This window comes from Rana temporaria, chromosome 8 (genome assembly GCF_905171775.1).
Source record: "Rana temporaria chromosome 8, aRanTem1.1, whole genome shotgun sequence".
Classification (NCBI taxonomy): Eukaryota; Metazoa; Chordata; class Amphibia; order Anura; family Ranidae; genus Rana; species Rana temporaria.
In genome coordinates, this window is record NC_053496.1 from 41,201,503 (window position 1) to 41,223,578 (window position 22,076).

Sequence of the window (22,076 nt, forward strand, 5' to 3'; positions counted from 1 at the left end):
GGACACTGATAAGGTTGTTAGACGCTCCTCGTCGGCAAACAGCCACACACGCAGATAACAGGTGTGAGGACACAAAGGATAAAACGGCTGCAGACGAGACGGCGATTGGACACGCAATATTGCAATGAATGGGACTTCAACAATCAGGACGGCACTGGGGAATAGTGGTCAGCCTGGCTTCAATGGGGCTCGCTGTCTGCATGGAGTTTGTAGGCTCACCTCTAGTCTGTGGGTGGGGGAAAGGTCCACCAGTTTCTTCCCGCTAAAATATCCCAACAGATCAATAAGTCCTACAGAATTGTGCCCACTTAATCCGGAATGTAGGCACACAAAATTTTGTTTTAGATCTCTCAGCGTTAATGCAGCGTATTGGTTGTTGGGGTGCAGGCGTCTATGGCTGCCTAGTATCCTGTTAAGACGCAGGTGACTATGATGACATAGCATCCACTGTTGCAAGGACTCGAAGTTATGGTCACCCTAGTGTCCTCCATTGCTAGAATGCAGGCAGGCATTGCTGCCCAGCAGCCTTTAGGGGCAAGGGGCAGCCTAGTGTTCTGTTGCTAGGATGCAGGCACTGCTACCTAGCATCCTCTGCTTCAAAGCAAAGGGTGGTAATGGTCAACATTTTCAGTTACTAGGATGCAGGCAGCCATGCCCCCCTATCACCCTCCACTGCTAGAACCCAGACAGCTCTGCCTAGTGTCCTCCATTGCTAGGATGCAGGCATTGCTGCCTAGCATCATCCGTTGCTAAGATGTAGGCAGCTATGGTCATGTAGTTTCCTCTGTTGCTAGGAAGGAGACAGCTGTGATCACCTAACATTCTTTTGCTGGGAAGTAGACAGCTTCTTTATTGTTTAAACGCAGGTGCCTATGGTCACCTAGTATTCTCTGCTGCCATTGCTAGTAAGCAGAAAGCTATGGCTGCCCAGCATTCTCAGTTGCTAGGATGCAGATAGGCATTGCCACCTAGACTTTCTGTTGCTAGGACACAGACAGCCATTATCAGATAGTGCCCTCTGTTGCCAGAATGCAGGCATTGCAAGCCAGCGTCCTTCATTGCTAGGACCAGGGCCACCTTTTCTCTTTAGTCTTCTCAGTTGTTGGCACACAGGCAGCTAATACCCCCTAGCATCCTCTGTTGCTAGGATGCAAACAGGCAAAGCGACATACCCATAGGTTGTTGTCTGCTTCTGGGTATTGGGTATATGTACTGTATCTATACCCACTTGTAGACTGCCCACCAGCCAATGCTGCCGTTTCTGGGTTTAGGGTGCACGCATGCATGCCCCTTCCTGCCGACACCCACTGTGATTGTACACAGCAGGATCTCAGCAGGTCCCAGCCAATGATTCATGACCAGAACCTGCTGATGGGCTGTGTCAGATCACAGCTCTGAGCCCTGTGTTGACTCAAACAAACACAAAGCTTTGTACACAGGGAACAATCTCTGTTTCTTTATCTCTGCAAAGCAGAGATAAAGAAACAAAAAAAGATCTTAAGTGGAAAAAAAAAAGAAAATCAACATACATATTGCTTTTAGGCACACATTCAACCCCTTGAGCGCACAAGACGTTAACCCCCTTCCCAGCCAGTGTCATTAGTACAGCGACAATGAATATCACCGATCACAGTATTAGTGTCACTGGTAGTGAATCAGTTTCCCCCCTGCATCAGTTTGTGTCAGATTGCTCGCCGCACTACTGCAGGCCCATTTATAAGCTGCTAATCACCGTCAGTAGAATGGAAAAATAAAAATAAAATAAACACCCCACACACCCTCCATCTATACACCATAGTTTGTAGATGATATAACTTTCAGGCAAGCCAACAGATTTTTATTTTTAAAATCGCAGATGCCTATGGTTACCTAGTATCCTCCATTGACAGGAACCAGGCAGGTATAGCCATCTTGGCCCAGATTCTCAAAGGGCTTACGAAGGCGCAACGCAATGTACGCCGTCGTAAGTCCTAATCTGGGTCGTCGTATCTATGCGGCCGATTCTTAGAATCAGTTACGCATAGATATGCATTAGATCCGACAGGCGTAAGGCTCTTACGCTGTCGGATCTTAAATGCAATTTTTTTATTTGCCGCTAGGTATCGCCTCCATCGTTTTCCCCGTCGAGTATGCAAAATACGCGAAATCCTGAACGTACGCGCGGTCGACGCAGTGAAGTTACGACGTTTACGTTAGATTTGCGACGCGTAAAGTTGCCCCTGCTATATGAGGGGCAACCAATGTTACGTATGGCCGTCGTTCCCGCGTTGAAATTTAAAAATCTACGACGTTTGCGTAAGTCGTCCGTGAATGGGGCTGGACGCCATTTACGTTCACGTCGATACCAATGACGTCCTTGCGACGTCATTTAACGCAATGCACGTCGGGAAATTTTAGGGACGGCTCATGCGCAGTACGTTCGGCGCGGGAACGCGCCTAATTTAAATGCTCTACGCCCCCTACTCGGATCATTTGAATTAGGCGGGCTTGCGCCGGGGGATTTACGCTACGCCGCCGCAACTTTACAGGCAAGTTCTTTGTGAATAAGGCACTTGCCTGTAAAACTTGCGGCGGCCTAACGTAAATGACATACGTTACGCCGCCGCAGTTTTACGCCCATCTACGAGAATCTGGGCCCTAGTGTCCTCCTTTGGAGTTTTTTTAATGAAAGACATGTAGCAGAATACATTTTGGCCAAAATGTATGTAAAAATATTTACTTTTTTTGTAGGAGGTGGGGGAAAAAAAAAAAATTCTCCCCCCCCCCCAAAGACATTTTTGTTTTTTCCGTTTAGAGCACAAAACATATTTGTTAACATCCTTGTACCTTATGTGCACGTCTATGGTGTAACTTATTTCCACATTGAGACACGTTGCTGCATTTTACAATGGTCACATGACACCAGAAATCTTGGTTATGAACACGTTTCCGGCTTTGATCTGAAATCCGCATGATTGAATCTCATTTTCGGGTTTAGCTCTACTACATTTAGGGGTACAAGAATGAAAATCTCCCTTATATACTGAGCATGTGTCCTTCCAGATAATGTACAAGGGACAAACTAATTGTCCTCACTTTTTAGGACCCTACAGTAGCCCAAATATCAGAACTGCAGCTTCCATCCATAGCTTCTCACACAGATGGTTTACCATTATGACAGGTCCCTTTAAATCGCCCTCATTTGTTTTTCAAGGAAGGACGCAGCGAGCGTTCTTGTGGTTTCTGTTTACCAACACAGAGCTTGCCCTGATGTAATCACTGGATGAATTATTTGTATTTTGCGATTGCTAAGCAGGAAACAGAAAACAGGCCCAAAGACGCGGCAGATCCGAGGAGGCGCCAAATAAACAGGCTGAGGGCCGGAGAGGGATCCAAAAATCAGCTCCTGGACTGAAAACGGCTTATTGCGATTTCACTGCACACTGAGCTTCTCACAATGTGCATTAGAAGCTGCAGCAAGTCATATAGATTCCACCTCATTTCCTGGCTGGAGGACGTCCATCATCTAGCTCAGGGGTCCGTTATTAAACAAAAGGGCCAGCTTACTGTCCTTCAGAATTTAGTGGGGCCAGACTGACCATTGGGGGTAAAAAAGGGCGTCCCTGGGGGGGGGGGGGGGAGCGGGGCCCCCCCCCCCCCCGTTGGCGTCCCCGGGGGAGGAAGCGGGGCCCCCCCCCCCATCCTTGGTGTCCCCGGGGGGGAGGAAGCGGGGCCCCCCCATCGTTGGCGTCCCCGGGGGGGAGGAAGCGGGGGCCCCCCCCATCGTTGGCGTCCCCGGGGGGGGAGGAAGCGCGGCCCCCCCCCATCGTTGGCGTCCCCGGGGGGAGGAAGCGCGGCCCCCCCCATCGTTGGCGTCCCCGGGGGGAGGAAGCGCGGCCCCCCCATCGTTGGCGTCCCCGGGGGGAGGAAGCGCGGCCCCTCCATCGTTGGCGTCCCCGGGGGGGAGGAAGCGGGGCCCCCCCCATCGTTGGCGTCCCCGGGGGGGAGGAAGCGGGGACCCCCCCCCCCCTCGTTGGCGTCCCCGGGGGGGAGGAAGCGGGGCCCCCCCCCCCATCATTGGCGTCCCCGGGGGGAGGAAGCGGGGCCCCCCCATTGTTGGCGTCCCTGGGGGGGAGGAAGCGGGCCCCCCCCCTCATCGTTGGCGTCCCTGGGGAGGAAGCGGGCCCCCATCGTTGGCGTCCGATCTACCCCTTGCCTCCCCAGCCCAACTGTCCACGGCCTGCCCTTTCATTGGATTTCAGTTCTTTCAATCATGAAAGCTCAGCGTCGAATATAGGCATCTAATGCTGGCCATACACTTTTCGAAAAATCATCAGAACGAACATTTGGCCGTGAGCGCAAAAACGATAGTGCCATCCTGTAATGACCGATAAATCGTTTAGTGGACATAAATAAAAAAAGTTTTTTTTTTTTTTACATATACCTAGTGTAGAAAGTTCAGACAGGAAACACATTAACCTTTCAATTTATCGTTCGGCAGAAAATTTCCAAACTTGTCCTTCGTTTTTTTGGCTCAAAAAACACCCAACAATTTTGTGGCCAATAACTGTTTGAAAAACGAACGAACTGTCTGAACGACCGATTTTCTGTATAGTGTATGGCCAGCATAGGATGGCCTATATGCAAATACAGTGGGAAGGTCCACTCTTCTCTACTGATAACCACCCATCAGGGCATTTTGATAATTTGTATAGCTCCTGCCAAGAGCTAGCCCACCGCTTGCACCAGGGACGAGAGGGGCACTGAGCAGATAAGGCGATCTTTTATGCTACACAGTGCTTCAGAAAACAAAATATCTTTAATTCAGAGTTAAGATGTACTTTAAGCGACTCTCACCAGCTGCCGTGGGCGTAGAATCGTTACCACGCATTAGCTGAGCTGTAAACGTGACGGTGAAGCTATACTCGGCACATAAATGCAGTAAAGCGCATCCCATGTGAGTGTCGCCACCTCGCCTGCCTCCCACAACAATTGGGGCAATTTGTTCCTCATTGGGTATATACATCACCTCACTCCAATGTCCCCAAACTCCAGAACAGGAGAAAACATTTTTATGGCTCAAAAAAAATAAAAAAATAAAACACACACTCCTTAATACTACAACATGCTTGGGGTACAAGGGAGCTCCTGCCAAACATTTTTATTTAAAATCTAAAGCCAAACTTTTCATTTAGGTTTCAGGTAGCATAGGGAAGGGTCAGCACCTCTGGTGAGATTGTGGTCCGTGTCCTTGTTGGAAAGATTCTCTCTAAAGGCCGGTTCACTCCAGTACGTTGCATTGAACGTGGCTTATTGCATGTATTTCGTTAAGACTGCCCTTCTTAGCCCCACTTTTATTAACGAAAGGCAGCCCGAAAGGTTGAGGGTGCCAAGGCCAAAAAGGTAGACCCAAAAGGTTGAGGGGGCAGAGGCCGATAAGGCAGCCCAAAAAGGTTGAGGGGGCAGAGGCCAAAAAGGTTGAGGGGGCAGAGGCCAAAAAGGCAGCCCGAAAAGGTTGAGGGGGGCAGAGGCCAAAAAGGCAGCCTGGAAAGGTTGAGGGGGCAGAGGCCAAAAAGGCAGCCCGAAAAGGTTGAGGGGGGCAGAGGCCAAAAAGGCAGCCTGGAAAGGTTGAGGGGGCAGAGGCCAAAAAGGTTGAGGGGGCAGAGGCCGAAAAGGCAGCCCAAAAAGGTTGAGGGGGCAGAGGCCAAAAAGGCAGCCCGGAAAGGTTGATGGGGCAGAGGCCAAAAAGGTTGAGGGGGCAGAGGCCGAAAAGGCAGCCCGAAAAGGTTGAGGGGGCAGAGGCCAAAAAGGCAGCCCGAAAAGGTTGAGGGGGCAGAGGCCAAAAAGGCAGCCCGAAAAGGTTGAGGGGGCAGAGGCTGAAAGCTTTTAGCCAGAGATGACAATGTTATAATATAGATATAGCAATTAACGTGGGGTCACCATTTGTGCGTGTGTGGGGAGACATGGCTGGTTCTTATTAAACCTCCATTACATAGAGAATAACCCGAGTTCCTGGACATATTTCTCATCACAGGAGATTGAAGAACACTTCAGAACGCACTCGCCAACGCCGCCTTATCTGTCAGACGTCACGGCTGAGTCTTATCGGCTCAGAGAAGTTTATTATCTAATGACTGGATAGCCAAGAGGATCCCAAAACACCTCGGCGCCAATTCCTCATACTTCATCTGGATTCTCTCACGGGGAAGGGTGGGATCCTGATAACAGACGCCCCATCCCTACACAGAGCCGAGAGAGGGCCAGGAAAAGGAGAATACAAACTTATAACAATGGGGAAGGGGTAAGAGAATGGGAGGCAGAGAAAAAGGGAATAGCGGTGTGGAGGGGAAAAACAAAATGGAGAGGAAGAAGAGATGTGTGTGGGGAGCAAAGAAGATATGGGGTGAAGAAGAGAAAGGAGGGGAGAAGAAGAAAAGACAAATGTATAAGGGGGGGGTAAAAGGAAAAAAGGAGACATATAGGCCCGGATTCAGAAACAATTTACGTTGGCGTATCTATTGATACGCCGCGTAAATTCTAGCATGCGCCGGCGTATCTTCTTTCTGTATTCCAAAAGCAAGATACACCGAAATTTGGCTAAGATACGACTGACGCAAGTCTTACGCCGTCGTATCTTAGTTGCATATTTACGCTGGCCGCTAGGTGGCGCTTCTGTAGATTTATGCGTAGAATATGCAAGTTAGGCAGATACACCGATTCACGAACGTAGTTGCGCCCGGCGTATCTATATGCGTTGTTAACATAAGGCGTCGGACCGGCGTAAAGTTACCCCTGCTCTATGAGGCGTAAGTATGGACGTCGGGACAGCGTAGGATTTTCCGTCGTTTGCGCAAAACGTTCGCGAATAGGGCTTTGCGTAAGTGACTTTCACGCCGAAAGCATTGACTATTTGCGACGCGATTTGGAGCATGCTCACTGGGATACGTCCATGAACGGCGCATGCGCCGTTCGTAAAGAAGGTCAATTACGTGGGGTCATGATAGATTAACATATAACATGCCCACTACCAGCCAAATTTGAATTAGGCGGGCTTACACCGACACATTTACACTACGCCGCTGTACTGTAGGGCGCAAGTTCTTTCTGAATACGGAACTTGCGCCCTAAGTTACGGCGGCGGTGTGTATCTCAGATACGCTACGCCCGCCTACTATTGTTTCTGAATCCGGGCCATAGATTGTAATGTGAATGGTCAGCAGAAAAGTGAAAGCTCCTTTTCCCCCACTGATACAAGAGGGTACAACTATTCAGAATTGGGATCGGCTTATTGCGGTCCAGAGGGCAGTGGTGCCCCCGTCTCGCCCATCCCCTGAAGTACCCCGAGTAGTCTTAGGATTTTTGGGGTAAAGCCGGCTCTGAGGACATTCCAATGTCGTACTTTCAGTAGAATGGGTGGGATGTTAGTGAACCTGTGTCACCGTCCTCCAGGGTGTCATCTGTCCAGAGTGTGTCAGTGAAGATGACAGGACCGTGTCAGCCAATGACAGCAGCTAATCTTGGCAAGGACAAAATTACCCAAATTCTCCCATCTGTGCGCCGACAAAAATACATCCCGTGTGATTTCATCTGTGACCGACATCCCAGGCATCCCATTCCTCCACACCGGGACGGACCTCATTATACATGGCAGGTCACGTCTACAAAAACGGACAATCCTTCATTGGAATCCACAATCCCAGAAGGGGGGGGGGGGGGTTGAGTAAAATCCTGACTGGGGTTCCAATCCCCCCCCCCCCCCCAACTCTATCCAAACCTAGAAAAAGAACATACAAGGGCCGATTCACAACATAGCAACACGCACACTCAGACATGTTAAGCGCACGTGTTTTAGCAGCAAACGCTAGGTGCCTTACATTGCATTCAAAGTCTATGGCACCCCAACACACCTGCCCAAGGAAATGCGTTTTTTTCAGCGGCTCAACATATGGCAACGCAATAACATGCATATGCACTACTTTTCTTCCATCTCACCACAACGCACGTTTGGTCTCTTGCACATGGCCACAAAGCAGTACATGGGCATGCAATGTAAAAATACAATGTAATGCTTTGGCACCCGGGAGCCACAGCTGCAGCATATTTTTGCCCAAAAGAATGCATCAAAAACTGGGGAGCAACTGGCAACAAGCATTGTACGCTCATATATGTGCGCAAATAAATTCACTGTGCTTTAGTCAATAGAACCAAATGAACGGTCACTTGTAACACTCATTTTTATTTTTTTTTAATAAAAAAACACACACACACACACACACACACACACACACACACACACACACACACACACTACAAAAAGGGAACACACCGTTACATCCACCATAACGCATTCTAACGCAATGCGTGTTTTTTCTGGGGGGGTTCTGTGCGTTACCAATCTATGCATGGGCTACCTTGATGTAAGGCCACTGCGCAAGGACCACGCTGGAAAACGTATGCCGGAGGCCACTGCGAGGCGGCGGTGACACGACGTGCGCGGAATGACATAATCTCTGTGATTTGCTAGAGGGGAATTCCTGCCAAAAAAAGCCGAAGATCAAACAGAGCAATTACAGGAACGCGGCTCGTTAGGAGGAAAAGACTTTAATGACGGACAGATTTGGGATAATTGCGGCGGGATACGGTTTTCTGAGCTGGCCCGCCCTGTTGACAGACGCGCCCAAGCGAACTTTACATTGCAAAGCGATCAATGCATGGACAGGATTGGAGGATGGATTACCAAAAAATTAAAAAAAATATAATGCCCCTCCGCCCGCCAAAAAAATACATTTAAGATTAAAATAATTGCGATAATGAGCGGTCGGACAGACGCGGGATTGTGCCTGATATAGAAGGACGAAAATTGGACCAATCATAACTCATTATGTTTATTACACTGACGAGCTACTGAAAGTACCTAATCGTATTAGAGCGGGGGCTGGGTTCAATTAGCGCAGCAATTTCATTATGGAGGGTCAGCTGGTTCTTTTTGCTGCGTCACGCATGGGCAAGCGGCGTAGCGATCGCAGCAGAACTACAAGTTCCAGCATTCCAGAGTCATTGAACTGCAATAAAAAAGGAAGAATCCTTGGGAATGCTGCAATTGTTCACACACCATTGTTTGGCAGTGCATTGAACTAAGTGCATGATTGCGTAACGCACATCGGCCGGCAGGTAAATGGGGTGCCGTTCAAAACGAAAGGAACAGCATCACACCAGCCCGTTGTAATGTGCATTGCAGTAATGTAATGAGATTGTGCGAACGACCTTTAGGGCCAATTACATTGTTTTTGGTATGTTAATGTGCGTTATGCTGCACATACCTTTTAGCCACCCAATAAAAGCAATGAGCTGCCAATGCAACAAAATGCGTCAGTAATATCTTAAATGCAATATACTATGGTGTTAGGAGTGCCATAAAAAATGAATGGCAACTCATGTACCTTGCAATGCAATGGTCAAAGGCAGGGGTCTCCAACCTTTTTACAGAAAGTGCCAGTTTACTGTCCTTCAGAGTTCAAGGGGGCCATCGAGAGTAGAAAATGCCCCCATCACTAATATTATTAAGGAGGGGGGGGGGTATTTGCTCCATTGGTAGTATAATGGGAAGGATCAGTTGCCTCACCCCCCTCCCCACCAACATTGGTGCCAGTGGTGGGAGAGGTATAGTGCCCCGTCACTCGTGCCAGTGGTGGGAGAGGTATAGTGCCCCGTCACTCGTGGGAGAGGTATAGTGCCCCGTCACTCGTGGGAGAGGTATAGTGCCCCGTCACTCGTGGGAGAGGTATAGTGCCCCGTCACTCGTGGGAGAGGTATAGTGCCCCGTCACTCGTGGGAGAGGTATAGTGCCCCGTCACTCGTGGGAGAGGTATAGTGCCCCGTCACTCGTGGGAGAGGTATAGTGCCCCGTCACTCGTGGGAGAGGTATAGTGCCCCGTCACTCATGCCAGTGGTGGGAAAGCTATAGTGCCCCGTCACTCATGTCAGGGAAAGGAATAGTGCCCTATTGTGGATATGAATGACAGGAATTAAGACCCATCATTGGTGTCAGTGAGAGGAATGATGCCCCAAGGGCCTGATAAAAGGCAAGCAAAGGGCCATATCCAGCCCCGGGTCTGCAGTTTGGAGACCACAGTTTAAAGGGCATAGTCACATCCGAAAAGCAATAATTTAGAGAGATCTGATAGCATATCCCCGCCCGTCTCCTATGTCGCCTCAACTCCTGAATGAACCCCGTAAATGCCGCACCACCATGCTTCAATTCTCACAGTTGCAGGACAATTGCGGCGTGACCTCAGAGTGGCATGGGTCAGATTCAGCGGTGGTAACGCTTGCTAAATGCAACTTGCCATTTAACTTTTACTGCTGCATGAATATTTGTACCCCAAATATGTATCAATAAAAACAAATGCATGAAAACATGCAATACTCAATGCAGCAAAAAGCTACACGGGCTAGGTTTGTCGCATGCAAGGCGGCTCTCTTAGTTGTCCCCATTGGTGGATTTCCCCCTTAAACTCCGTTTTAACAACTCAGCTTTCCTTGCTCTGCTCTTGTATGAGCTCTGATGCCAAATACGAAGAAGAGGAGAAAGAAAAAAAAAAAAAAAAGGGGGGGGGAAAGGTTAATCACGGAAAAAGTCACGCCTGGAATACAAACTATTTCCCTCCTACAGTCATCCAGCTGGATTTAAACACAAGAATCTTTTTACAAAATTTCAGAAGAATCCCGAAATCTGGGGAAAAACGTCAGAATTCCCAGCGGGAGGAGAGCCGACTATTTGACCATAGCTGGACTTTCCCTCCCCCGTAGGCAGAGCTAGACCCCTTCCCCCACTTATCACCAACCTGCAGGTGGCATGGCAAGAGTATGGTACAGGAGATTGGCAAGTCACATAATCACAGACTTACAGCTGGTATGGCAGAGGGGCGTGATGTGTAATCACCAACATGTAGCCGTTACGGGGGGGAAGGGGAACCGGCACAACGTGCAACCACAAACATGTAGCCGATATGGGGGAACCGGCACGACGTGTAATCACCAACATGTAGCCGATATGGGGGAATCGGCACGACGTGTAATCACCAACATGTAGCCGATATGGGGGAATCGGCACGACGTGTAATCACCAACATGTAGCCGATATGGGGGAATCGGCACGACGTGTAATCACCAACATGTAGCCGATATGGGGGAATCGGCACGACGTGTAATCACCAACATGTAGCCGATATGGGGGAATCGGCACGACGTGTAACCACCAACATGTAGCCGATATGGGGGAACCGGCACGACGTGTAATCACCAACATGTAGCCGATATGGGGGAATCGGCACGACGTGTACCCACCAACATGTAGCCGATATGGGGGAACCGGCACGACGTGTAATCACCAACATGTGGCCGATATGGGGGAACCGGCACGACGTGTAATCACCAACATGTGGCCGATATGGGGGAACCGGCACGACGTGTAATCACCAACATGTAGCCGATATGGGGGAACCGGCACGACGTGTAATCACCAACATGTGGCCGATATGGGGGAACCGGCACGACGTGTAATCACCAACATGTGGCCGATATGGGGGAACCGGCACGACGTGTAATCACCAACATGTGGCCGATATGGGGGAACCGGCACGACGTGTAATCACCAACATGTAGCCGATATGGGGGAACCGGCACGACGTGTAATCACCAACATGTGGCCGATATGGGGGAACCGGCACGACGTGTAATCACCAACATGTGGCCGATATGGGGGAACCGGCACGACGTGTAATCACCAACATGTAGCCGATATGGGGGAACCGGCACGACGTGTAATCACCAACATGTGGCCGATATGGGGGAACCGGCACGACGTGTAATCACCAACATGTAGCCGATATGGGGGAACCGGCACGACGTGTAATCACCAACATGTGGCCGATATGGGGGAACCGGCACGACGTGTAATCACCAACATGTAGCCGATATGGGGGAACCGGCACGACGTGTAATCACCAACATGTGGCCGATATGGGGGAACCGGCACGACGTGTAATCACCAACATGTAGCCGATATGGGGGAATCGGCACGACGTGTAATCACCAACATGTGGCCGATATGGGGGAACCGGCACGACGTGTAATCACCAACATGTAGCCGATATGGGGGAACCGGCACGACGTGTAATCACCAACATGTAGCCGATATGGGGGAACCGGCACGACGTGTAATCACCAACATGTGGCCGACATGGGGGAAATCGGCACGATTTTTATTATGCACGAGCTGCAGTCTCCCGTGTATGGCCACCCATGACCTATCCAGTGTAAGATCTCATCTACACACTTTTTTTTATCAGCCTACAGCCCCCTGCTGCACCACACAATAGGACTGGTTAGCCATGGGGGGCCCAACAGAGACCAGCCACCCCCTCCCCCATCACACCACTCCAAGTAAAGCAATGGCAAAGTCTCTACTGACCTAAGAAATCAAGAGAGGAAACATACACATTACCAAAAGTATTGGGACGCCTGCCTTTACACACAAACTTTAATGGCATCCCAGCCTTAGTCTGTAGGGTTCAATATTGAGTTGGCCCGCCCTTTGCAGCTAAAACAGCTTCAACCCTCTGGGAAGCTGTCCTCAAGATTTAGGAGTGTGTCTATGGGAATGTTTGACCATTCTTCCAGAAGCGCATTTGTGAGGTCAGGCACTGATGTTGGACGAGAAGGCCTGGATCGCAGTCTCCACTCCATTCATCCCAAAAGGTGTTCTACCGGGTTTGACGTCAGGACTCTGTGCAGGCCAGTCAAGTTCCTCCACCCCAAACTCGCTCATCCATGTCTTTATGGACCTTGCTTTGTGCACTGGTGCGCAGTCATGTTGGGACCATTTTCAAACTGTTCCCACAAAGTTGGGAGCTTGAAATTGTTCCAAATGTCTTGGTATGCTGACGCCTTAAGAGTTCCCTTCACTGGAACTAAGGGGCCAACACCAGAAAAACAACCCCACACCATAACCCCCCCCCCCCCCCTCCACCAAATGGTCTGGACCAGTGCACAAAGCAAAGCCTATAACAGCCAGGAAATCAGCATTTTCCAGAAGGTCAGCACCAATATCCCTTGTAATCAATCACCTGAGATCAAAAGCTCTTTAACATGTGAACAGCTTCCCCCCTCCCCCATCTTAAGTCCCGATTAACACTTGCAGATCCAATGCAAAAAAAAACACCCCCATCCCCCACCCCCGCTGGAAGCCAGGAATAGGAGTCCCTGAAGAAGAATGCTGTCTGAGGCTTTGGGGGGGGGGGGGGGGGGGGGGGGGGGGAATTAGAAGTAGCAGCAATGAAGACATCCGAGTGACAGGCCACATCAAACCCTAAAATGGATTTGTTTTTTAAAGTCACTAGGAACACGCCGTGGTGCGCCCACTTTATGATTTCAATACATTTCAGGACAAAAATGTGACACCGCGTAGCAGGAGCGTGGAAACTGGCGAGCCCGGGACACACATCAAAGTCTCACCCTTGTTAACTTGAAAAGAAGAGCCCAGCATGACCGCCGGCTGGCTGCCAGAGGACGGGGGTGGGGGGAGATCGGGGCACTTGTTGCATCAAATTTCCCAACAGAATGAGATTTATAAAAATGGGACATTCACCAAATATTTACTGCGAGTGAATCTCCCTGCTGCGCCCGATTTAAAGGGCCCCATTTGATTCACTTGTGGTGAAAGTGACATTCACTGCTTTACAGATACACTATATTACCAAAAGTATTGGGACGCCTGTCTTCACACATATAGTACATGACTTTAATGTCATCCCTATCTCTGCCCACATCGGGGCGATCCGACATGACAAGTCTGAGCGCTTTCACACCAAGGCGGTGCGCTTGCGGGATGTTAGAATAAGCCCTGCAAGCGGCGGTTTGGGAGCGCTGTATACACCGCCCCTGCCTACAGCGCTAAAAATAGCAGCTGTAAAGCGCCTGAAAGAAGCCTCATCTGAAATCCCAATGTGAAAGCCCGAGCGCTGGCAGGGCGTCAAAGTCCTGCAAGCAGCTTCTTTGCGCTCCTAAAGCACCCCTGCCCATTGAAATCAATCAGAAGCGCCTTGGCAGCAGCGCTTTTAACCATTTATTCGGCCACTAGGGGGGGGGTTAAAAGCACCCCGCTTGCGCTCGAAAAAAACCCCGGTTAAGTGCCGTTAGTTTTAGCGGCACTTAACCAGCGTTTTTTCGGGCACTGCCAGTGTCAAAGGCTACTTTAAAATAGTGCCTGCACATCGCCCTGAAAGCGCCTCTCCTCTCACCCTGAGTGCTTTTACACTGGAGCAGTGCGCTGGCAGGACAGTATAAAAAGTCTTTGAGGCACTGGTGTGTACACCCCTCCTAAAGCACCCCTGCCCATTGAAATCAATGGGCAGTGCCGCCGAACCACCGCTGCAGTTAGCGCTTTGCAGGTGGTTTTAACCCTTATTCAGCCGCTAGCAGGGGGTTAAAAGCTCCCCACAAGCGGGTGAATAGCGCTGCAAAAATGATGGGTAAGCGCCGCTAAAAAAAAGCAGCGCTTTACCACCGACGCCTCAATGTGATAGTAGCCCAAAACAGTGGTAAAGCGCTGCTAAAATCTAGCGGCGCTTTACCGCCAACGCCCCAGTGTGAAAGGGGTCCAAGTCATTTCTCGATGTGGCGTTCCTTTGCAATCAGCTCAGCAAGCTGGAATCTCAGCGCGGTCACGGCGGCCTCTCAGGGGGTATAGCACTAAATGAAAAACACTTCCTCGCCATTGGAATCCTCCCGAACGCCTCCTGACAGATCCAAAAAAATAAGATGACATCAGCCTGGGAGGGTCGCCGTCCATCCTTGCCACACCAGCACCGCTGCAAACCTCTGAGGAGAAACGCTCCGCTTCCTCACAGGCTTCATGAACTGCATTAAACAGCTTAAAGTGGACCTGTCAGATTTATACACGATGTCGGTATACAAATTCTAAATGTGTCAGGGTAACACTTTCAGGTATTCATTACTCTCACAGATCACAATACTTCCCCAGATATTCGCTTTTCTCTGTAGAAAGACAGCACCATCTTTGTTCAGGCATCATCCAAATGAAAAGTTACAGTGCTGCAGTCAGACTGTTGACGGAGCGGAGACTGCGAAAATGCTTCCTCCTGCCTGCAGCAGACTGAAGACAAAGTGGATTTGATTTAAATCATAATTTTTAAACAGCAGCGGTCATCTCTGTCCTGCAGAAGCTCCTCCTCTGACCCGCTGTTCACTCACCGACAGTCCCATCCACTTTAATGGGCGGGCTGGTGATGCGGCAGTGACAAAGCGAGGGACGTGCCGACAGCCGGCGAGTGGATGCCCGCTAACGGGGCCAGAAAAGGCCCTTTATATCTATACACATAATAAACAAAGCTATGAAGCAATTTTCTACTAGTTCTGAGGTGAAAAAAAAAACGTCCCCACTTCAAAATTTTCAGTCTTTATTTGTTCAAAAAAATAAAAACACATGCACACACAGCAGTGATTACTGTATTTATTGGCGTATAACACACACTTTTTTGCCCTGAAAATAGAGCGTAAACTGTGCCTGCGTGTTATAAGCAGGGAGCTGTGGAAAGTTTTTTCCCTGAAACTTCCCTCTTAAAGTTAGGGTGCGTGTTATACACTGATAAATACCATCAAAAGAAATCTCTATTTGTGGGAAGATGATGATTAAAAAAAAAAAAAAAAAAAAAAAAAGGTCACGAGGGTACAGGGTAGCATGACCGCTCAAGTGTTATTCAAAGTGTGAGCGCTGAAAGCTGAAAATTGGCCTGGGCAGAAAGGGGGTAAAAGTGCCAATATTGAAGTGGTTTTAAATGAAGCCCCAGCTCCTCAGCCCTGGGAACAGGGAAAGGTTGAAGCGAAAACGTTTTACGTCTCGCACACAGGAAGGTAGCAGAAAAAAGCGTTTATGACAGTCTGGGAAGACAGTGCACTCCACCCTTCCTGAGAAGACCCGTTCCCCCACCGCTGGCCAGGAACTGACAGTATCATAATAAGCCGTCATCGTGAACGCGGCGAAATCTCAGCTCACCAAAAAGGCAACAAAAACTGCGCCGCAAAATACCCAGCGAGCTGATAAAGAGCGACAGCAGAAAAAGACAGAGCGGTCCATTGCATCTGCAGGAAAACAAGTGGTGGAAGCGGAAGCGTCTCTTTTCCAGCCTGTCAAATAACACTGAAAAGCAATCTGCTGCCGATCTCTTTTCAGAGGGGCAGTAAGGTCTGCTGCCTGTGTAAACTAAAGGCCCATACACACGATCCGATTTTCCGGACGGGAAAAGCGTGATGGCAGGGGGTTGTCGGATAATCCGACCGTTTGTATGCTCCATCGGACAATTGTTGTCGGATTTTCCGACAACAAATGTCGGAATTTCCAACAAAAAATGTCGGATAGCATGCTTTTAAATTTTCCGTCAACAATTGTGTCTTGTCGGATTTTCCAATCATGTGTACACAAGTCCGTCGGGGGGGGGGGGGGGAATAAAAATCCAAAAGTACAAACACGCATGCTCAGAAGCAATGCCAACAATAACACAACAATAGCAGAAGTTGCCCAAATGGTGGCGCTAAAGAGCTGAAAAAGCATGTGGTTTCCTGTTTGTTGGACGACAATTCTTGGCAGTTTGTATGCAATACAAGTTCGCGGCACACGCCCTTCAGACAAAAGTCCTACACTTTGTCTGTGGAAAATCCGATAGTCTGTACCAGGCTTTAGCCTCTGCTGAGAGTCTGTTCCAAGCATCAACTACTTTTTCAATAAATTAACACTTTCTGAGGTGAGTTTTGAACTTTCCTCCTGCTAGTCTGAGGACACGCCCCTGTGTTCTTGATCTGAGCTTCATATTGAAAATGCAAAGTACTACAAAGCCGTATATACTCCATTATAAGCCGAGTTTTTCAGCTGAAAATGCCCCCCCTCGGCTTATACTCGAGTCACCTTTTTGCGCCTGATCTCCTGGATTTTGGGGACCCGGTACCGGCCAGGCGTAGATCCCCACTTGGCATACTTCTAGCCCCGCTCTTCCTCTACAAGTGTGCAAAGTTTGTTGTCTGGGGGACCTACGACTGGGGAGCACCCATTTTTCAAAGCTGGGCACCCCTTCCATAGACGCCAATGTTAAATGGTCATTTCTCTGGTGATTTTGGGAACCCGGTACCGGCCAGTCGTAGGTCCCCTGGACCCAGAACTTGGTACACATGTAGCCCCATTTCTACTCTACAAGTGTGCAAAGTTTGTTGTCTGGGGGACCTTTCTCAAAGCCGGGCACCCCTTCCATAGACTCCCATGTTAAACGTCTGAGGCATGGGCACAGTGAGGCATGCAGATGGACACCCTAGGCTTATACTCGAGTCATTACGTTTTCCCAGTTTTTTGTGGTAAAATTAGGTGCCTCGGCTTATATTTGGGTATATACAGTAATAGAAAACCACCAACACCCCACAGCATCGGATTCCTAGGACTGACAGTCCTTGTTGAAGGTAATCCCGGCAAACACAATACAAGTCAAGGCATTTGGCCGTATAACTCTCACCCCTATGGGGTCAAATGAATTGTATATCACAGCAGACAGCAATACGATCACTGCACAAAAGGGGCGCCTCCAAGCGAGTAAATATCAGGGGTCTCTGGAAATATATGGAACGTGTTTGGAACTTCCTCCTGGTCTCAGGTCAGGTCCCTGTGTTCTCAATCTTAGCTTCACATGGAATATACAGCCCTCATAAGCCCTACTCACCCCCTTTGTGTATACAAAAAACATACATAGTATGTTGCCGGAGGTTCTCCTGATAGTAAAATGTCTGAGGGATAAAATCCATTTTTGTTGCGCATCTATATATCTTTGGTAGGAGAGATCTCCAGAACTGGACACTAGGGTTGTCCCGATACCACTTTTTTGAGACCGAGTACAAGTACCGATACTTTTTTTCATGTACTTGCCGATACCGAATACCGATACTTTTTTCCCCCCATGTACTTGCCGATACCAATTATCAATACTTTTTTTTAAATGTGTCCATGTGTCCCCCAAATGCAGCCATGTGTCCCCAAATGCAGCCATGTGTCCCCAAAGAGAAAGCTAAGCCCCCCCCCCCCGATGTCTAGTTGATCAGCGCGGGGAACATAACAGCTTTCATTTGAATAGCTGTGTGTTCCCCGCCGCGCGTCGTCCTATATAGCCCCTCCCCCTTGTCCGGGCACTTTGATAGACAGATCACCTGTCCAATCCTGGGATGGGTGATCTATCAAAGTGCTCGGACAAGGGGGAGGGGCTATATATGACGACACGCGGCGGGGAACGCACAGCTATTCAAATGAAAGCCGTTATGTTCCCCGCACTGATCAACTAGGCGGCGGGGGAGGGGCTTGGCTTTCTCTTTGGGGACTAGACGGCGGCAGCAGCTCTCCTTCATTAGTGACATACCCGAGGACTGCTCTGCTCCCCTCTCCGCCCCCTCTTGGGTAAAAAAAAAAAAAAAAAAAAAGTATCGGTGAAGCATTTGCGCGAATGCAAGTACTCGGTATCGGGACAACCCTACTGGACACAATATCCTAAATGAGGTCTAAAAATCGATATAGGGGCATCAGGACCTTCTTCCTCCTGCAGGTGATCCCTTCAGTGACCATAAATCTATATATAAGAATCAGGACCTCCATCCTCCTGCAGGTGATCCCTCCAGTGACCATAACAAATCTATAAAGGAAGAATCAGGACCTCCTTCCTCCAGCTTGTGACCCCTCTAGTGATAAGACTGTGGCCAGTGGGAGCAGAACATGTCCTGGTGTCCGTGGGAAGAATCGCGCCCCACCATTGGCGTCCGTGGGAAGAATCGCGCCCCACCACTGGCGTCCGTGGGAAGAATCGCGCCCCACCATTGCTGACAGTGGGGGGGGGGGCCAATAATGCCCCAAATAGCCAGAATAAACCAAGCAAAGGGCCTCATACGGTCCCCGGACACAGTTTGGAGACCACTGCTATAGAGCAACCATAATCAACCAAGAGTCCTCAAGAACTTGCTTGAGGACCTTAGATTTGATGGTGCCTGCAAACTTCCAGGACTTGTATTACGAAGCAGAATCTGCAGCTTGGCAAAAATTATATATTTTTTTGTAAGTGTGGCACTCTGACCACCCCGATGGTTCCACTGACCACCGATGAACAGGTCTTTAATGGGATATTCCTGAAAATTGTATTTAATGAGCAACGATAAGCAACCAAGAGTCCTCAAAAAGTTGCTTGGGGTTCCTTGAGCCTTGGCTGATGGACCTTCCATTTGATGGCGCCTGCAAACTTCCTGGACATGCATTACTTGGCACAAATTATCTCATATTTCTAACTGTGGCATTTTGACCACCCCTGATCTTCCCACTGACCACCTAAGAATAGGTCATTAACGGGATTTTCCTGAAAAATTTATTTTTAAGTGGTCCTTTGGGTTAAAAACATAAAAAAGGTCAATATAGTTAAACCAGGACCTCTTCCTCCTTCTCATGATCCCTCTAGTGATAACTAAAGATCTATAGAGAGCAATCAGGACCTCTTCCTCCTTCTGATGATCCCTCTAGTAATGCCCCTCAGAATTCTATTCACCCCCCTTAATGCCAGGCCACCCTATACTCATTGTATAATCATCAGAAATAAACACCCTCAAATCTTTGTCTTCTGTAGTCCTGACCAAGGCTGGACCCCCAACATTGTGATCTGCACCCCCAACAAAGTGCTGTCAAAGGCCCTCCTCAACACACCCCACAGGCTCCCCCATGTATGGATGGGCCGCTCCCAAAAATAAAAAAGGAGTGCCCTCAAGGTAACAAAAAAAAAAAAGTATTCCGACTCAACTGGTTTGCTGCCAAGAGGAATATTTGTGATTCAACAGGTGCTCTTTGGTATAAAGTGGCAAAATAGCAGGTTGGCATGTACAGGAGCCCACTTACCTGCACAGTCTCATTTCCCCTTCACCACCCAACACCGGGAGAGAAGGGGGGGGGCTCTGCGCAAATTCCAAGGCGCAGCTCTTTCAAAGCAGCCCCCCCAACATTGATGTGTGCCGAGCTGCAAGTGGCCATCATGTGGGAGGAAGGGTGGGGATCACACGCTACCCCATAATCACATATTTTTCTTGGCTCCCATTGGCCAGCGTAGCATATTCAAGGTGAGTATGTGCTGCTGGTAAGGCCGCCATTAAAATTTTACATGTTACTTTTCTCTTCAGGGGGCAAAGGACAGGACCCTTCAGAGGTCAAATTGACACCATGTTAAATAATAGTGCGACAAAAAGCTTATGGAATATTCGCTGACCAATCAGATGTTATCAAAAGATGACTACGAGCCAGAAAGAAAACAGCCCACACCCACCCTCCAGAACACAAATCCCACCACGAGAGACACACACACACACACACACACACACGAGCACAATCTAATATGAAAGAAGGCTTCCGATTGCCCGTCACTGCACCCCCCACAAAAAAATTGCTGAACCTGGATGCCAGGGCAGACATGTCAAAATCACTCTCCAGTTTTTAGTGCTGCCAGTGCCCAGCTGACTGAGATAAGATCTGGCAGCACCAAGTCTCATTCGTACCGCTGCATTCTCCGCAATGTCAGGTACAACTAAAATAATGCTGCACTGAGGGGATCACAGCAGAGCCAGCAACAGTCCTCCACCCGAGGATCACAGCACTGCAGTTCCCGGAGAGCCCAGCCTGCATAATACAGAGAGAGATCTCACCGACACACTGCGTACCGGGCACTGCAGCATTCCATCCGTCACAGCACTGCACCAACCCCGTCCTCACCCACAGCCTGACCCAGCTTCTACCACAATACCTGCACAATGCCAGCCACCCCAGTACCCTTCATCACCCTCCGCTGCCACCCCAACACCGTACACTGCCACCCCCCCATGACCCTCCATCACCGTACACTGCCACCCCAACACCACCCCAGTACCCTTCATCACCCTCCACTACCACCCCAACACCGTACACTGCCACCCCAACACCACCCCATGACCCTCCATCACCGTACACTGCCACCCCAACACCGTACACTGCCACCCCAACACCACCCCATGACCCTCCATCACCATACACTGCCACCCCAGCACCCTACACTGCCACCCCATCACTGTCAATCACTGTACACTGCCACCCCATCACCCTACACTGCCCATCACTGTACACTGCCACCCCAGCACAGTCCATCACCCTCCACTGCGACCCCATCACCGTACACTGCCACCCCAGCACCCTCCATCACCGTACACTGCCACCCCAGCACCCTCCATCACCGTACACTGCCACCCCAGCACCGTACACTGCCACCCCAGCACCGTACACTGCCACCCCAGCACCGTACAATGCCACCCAATGACCGTACAATGCCACCCCATCACCGTACAATGCCACCCCAGCACCCTCCATCACCATACACTGCCACCCCAGCACCCTCCATCACCATACACTGCCACCCAGCACCCTCCACTGCAACCCCATCACCCTCCATCACCGTACACTGCCACCCTACATCACCGTACACTGCCACCCCAGCACCCTCCATCACTATACACTGCCACCCAAACACCCTCCACTGCCACCCCAGCACCGTACACTGCCACCCCAGCACCCTCCATCACTATACACTGCCACCCCAACACCCTCCATCACTGTACACTGCCACCCCAGCACCCTTCAGCACCGTACAATGCACCCCAGCACCCTCCATCACTATACACTGCCACCCCAGCACCCTCCATCACTGTACACTGCCACCCCAGTACTGTACACTGCCACCCCAGCACCCTTCATCACCGTCCAACATACACTGCCATCCCAGTATCGTCCATTGACACCCCAAAATTCTCCAGCCCCGCTCTCCCTCTCCGCGCTGCACTCACCGATCATCCAGCTCCGGCTCCCCGATCTCCCGCACACTGCTCCGATCTCTCCTCCCCGCTCTCCAGACTAACCTGCCCCGCCCCCTCCTAACGCCACACCCCCGGGAGGGCGAGGTAGACATTGGCCAAAGCGCCGTCGAATCACCGAACGGAGT

The 22,076-nt window shown here is 49.9% G+C and overlaps 1 protein-coding gene across 2 annotated transcripts in view; it reads right to left on the reverse strand.

The window, feature by feature from the left end:
- Window positions 1–21,995, reverse strand: part of ADD3 (adducin 3) — a 141,962-nt gene extending 119,967 nt beyond the window's left edge. For both annotated transcript variants that reach the window (XM_040361646.1, XM_040361645.1), the window contains exon 1: window positions 21,922–21,995. The gene's annotated coding sequence lies outside the window, so the exon portion shown is untranslated. The remainder of the gene's footprint in view (window positions 1–21,921) is intronic.
- Between the last annotated feature and the right edge of the window lie 81 nt (window positions 21,996–22,076).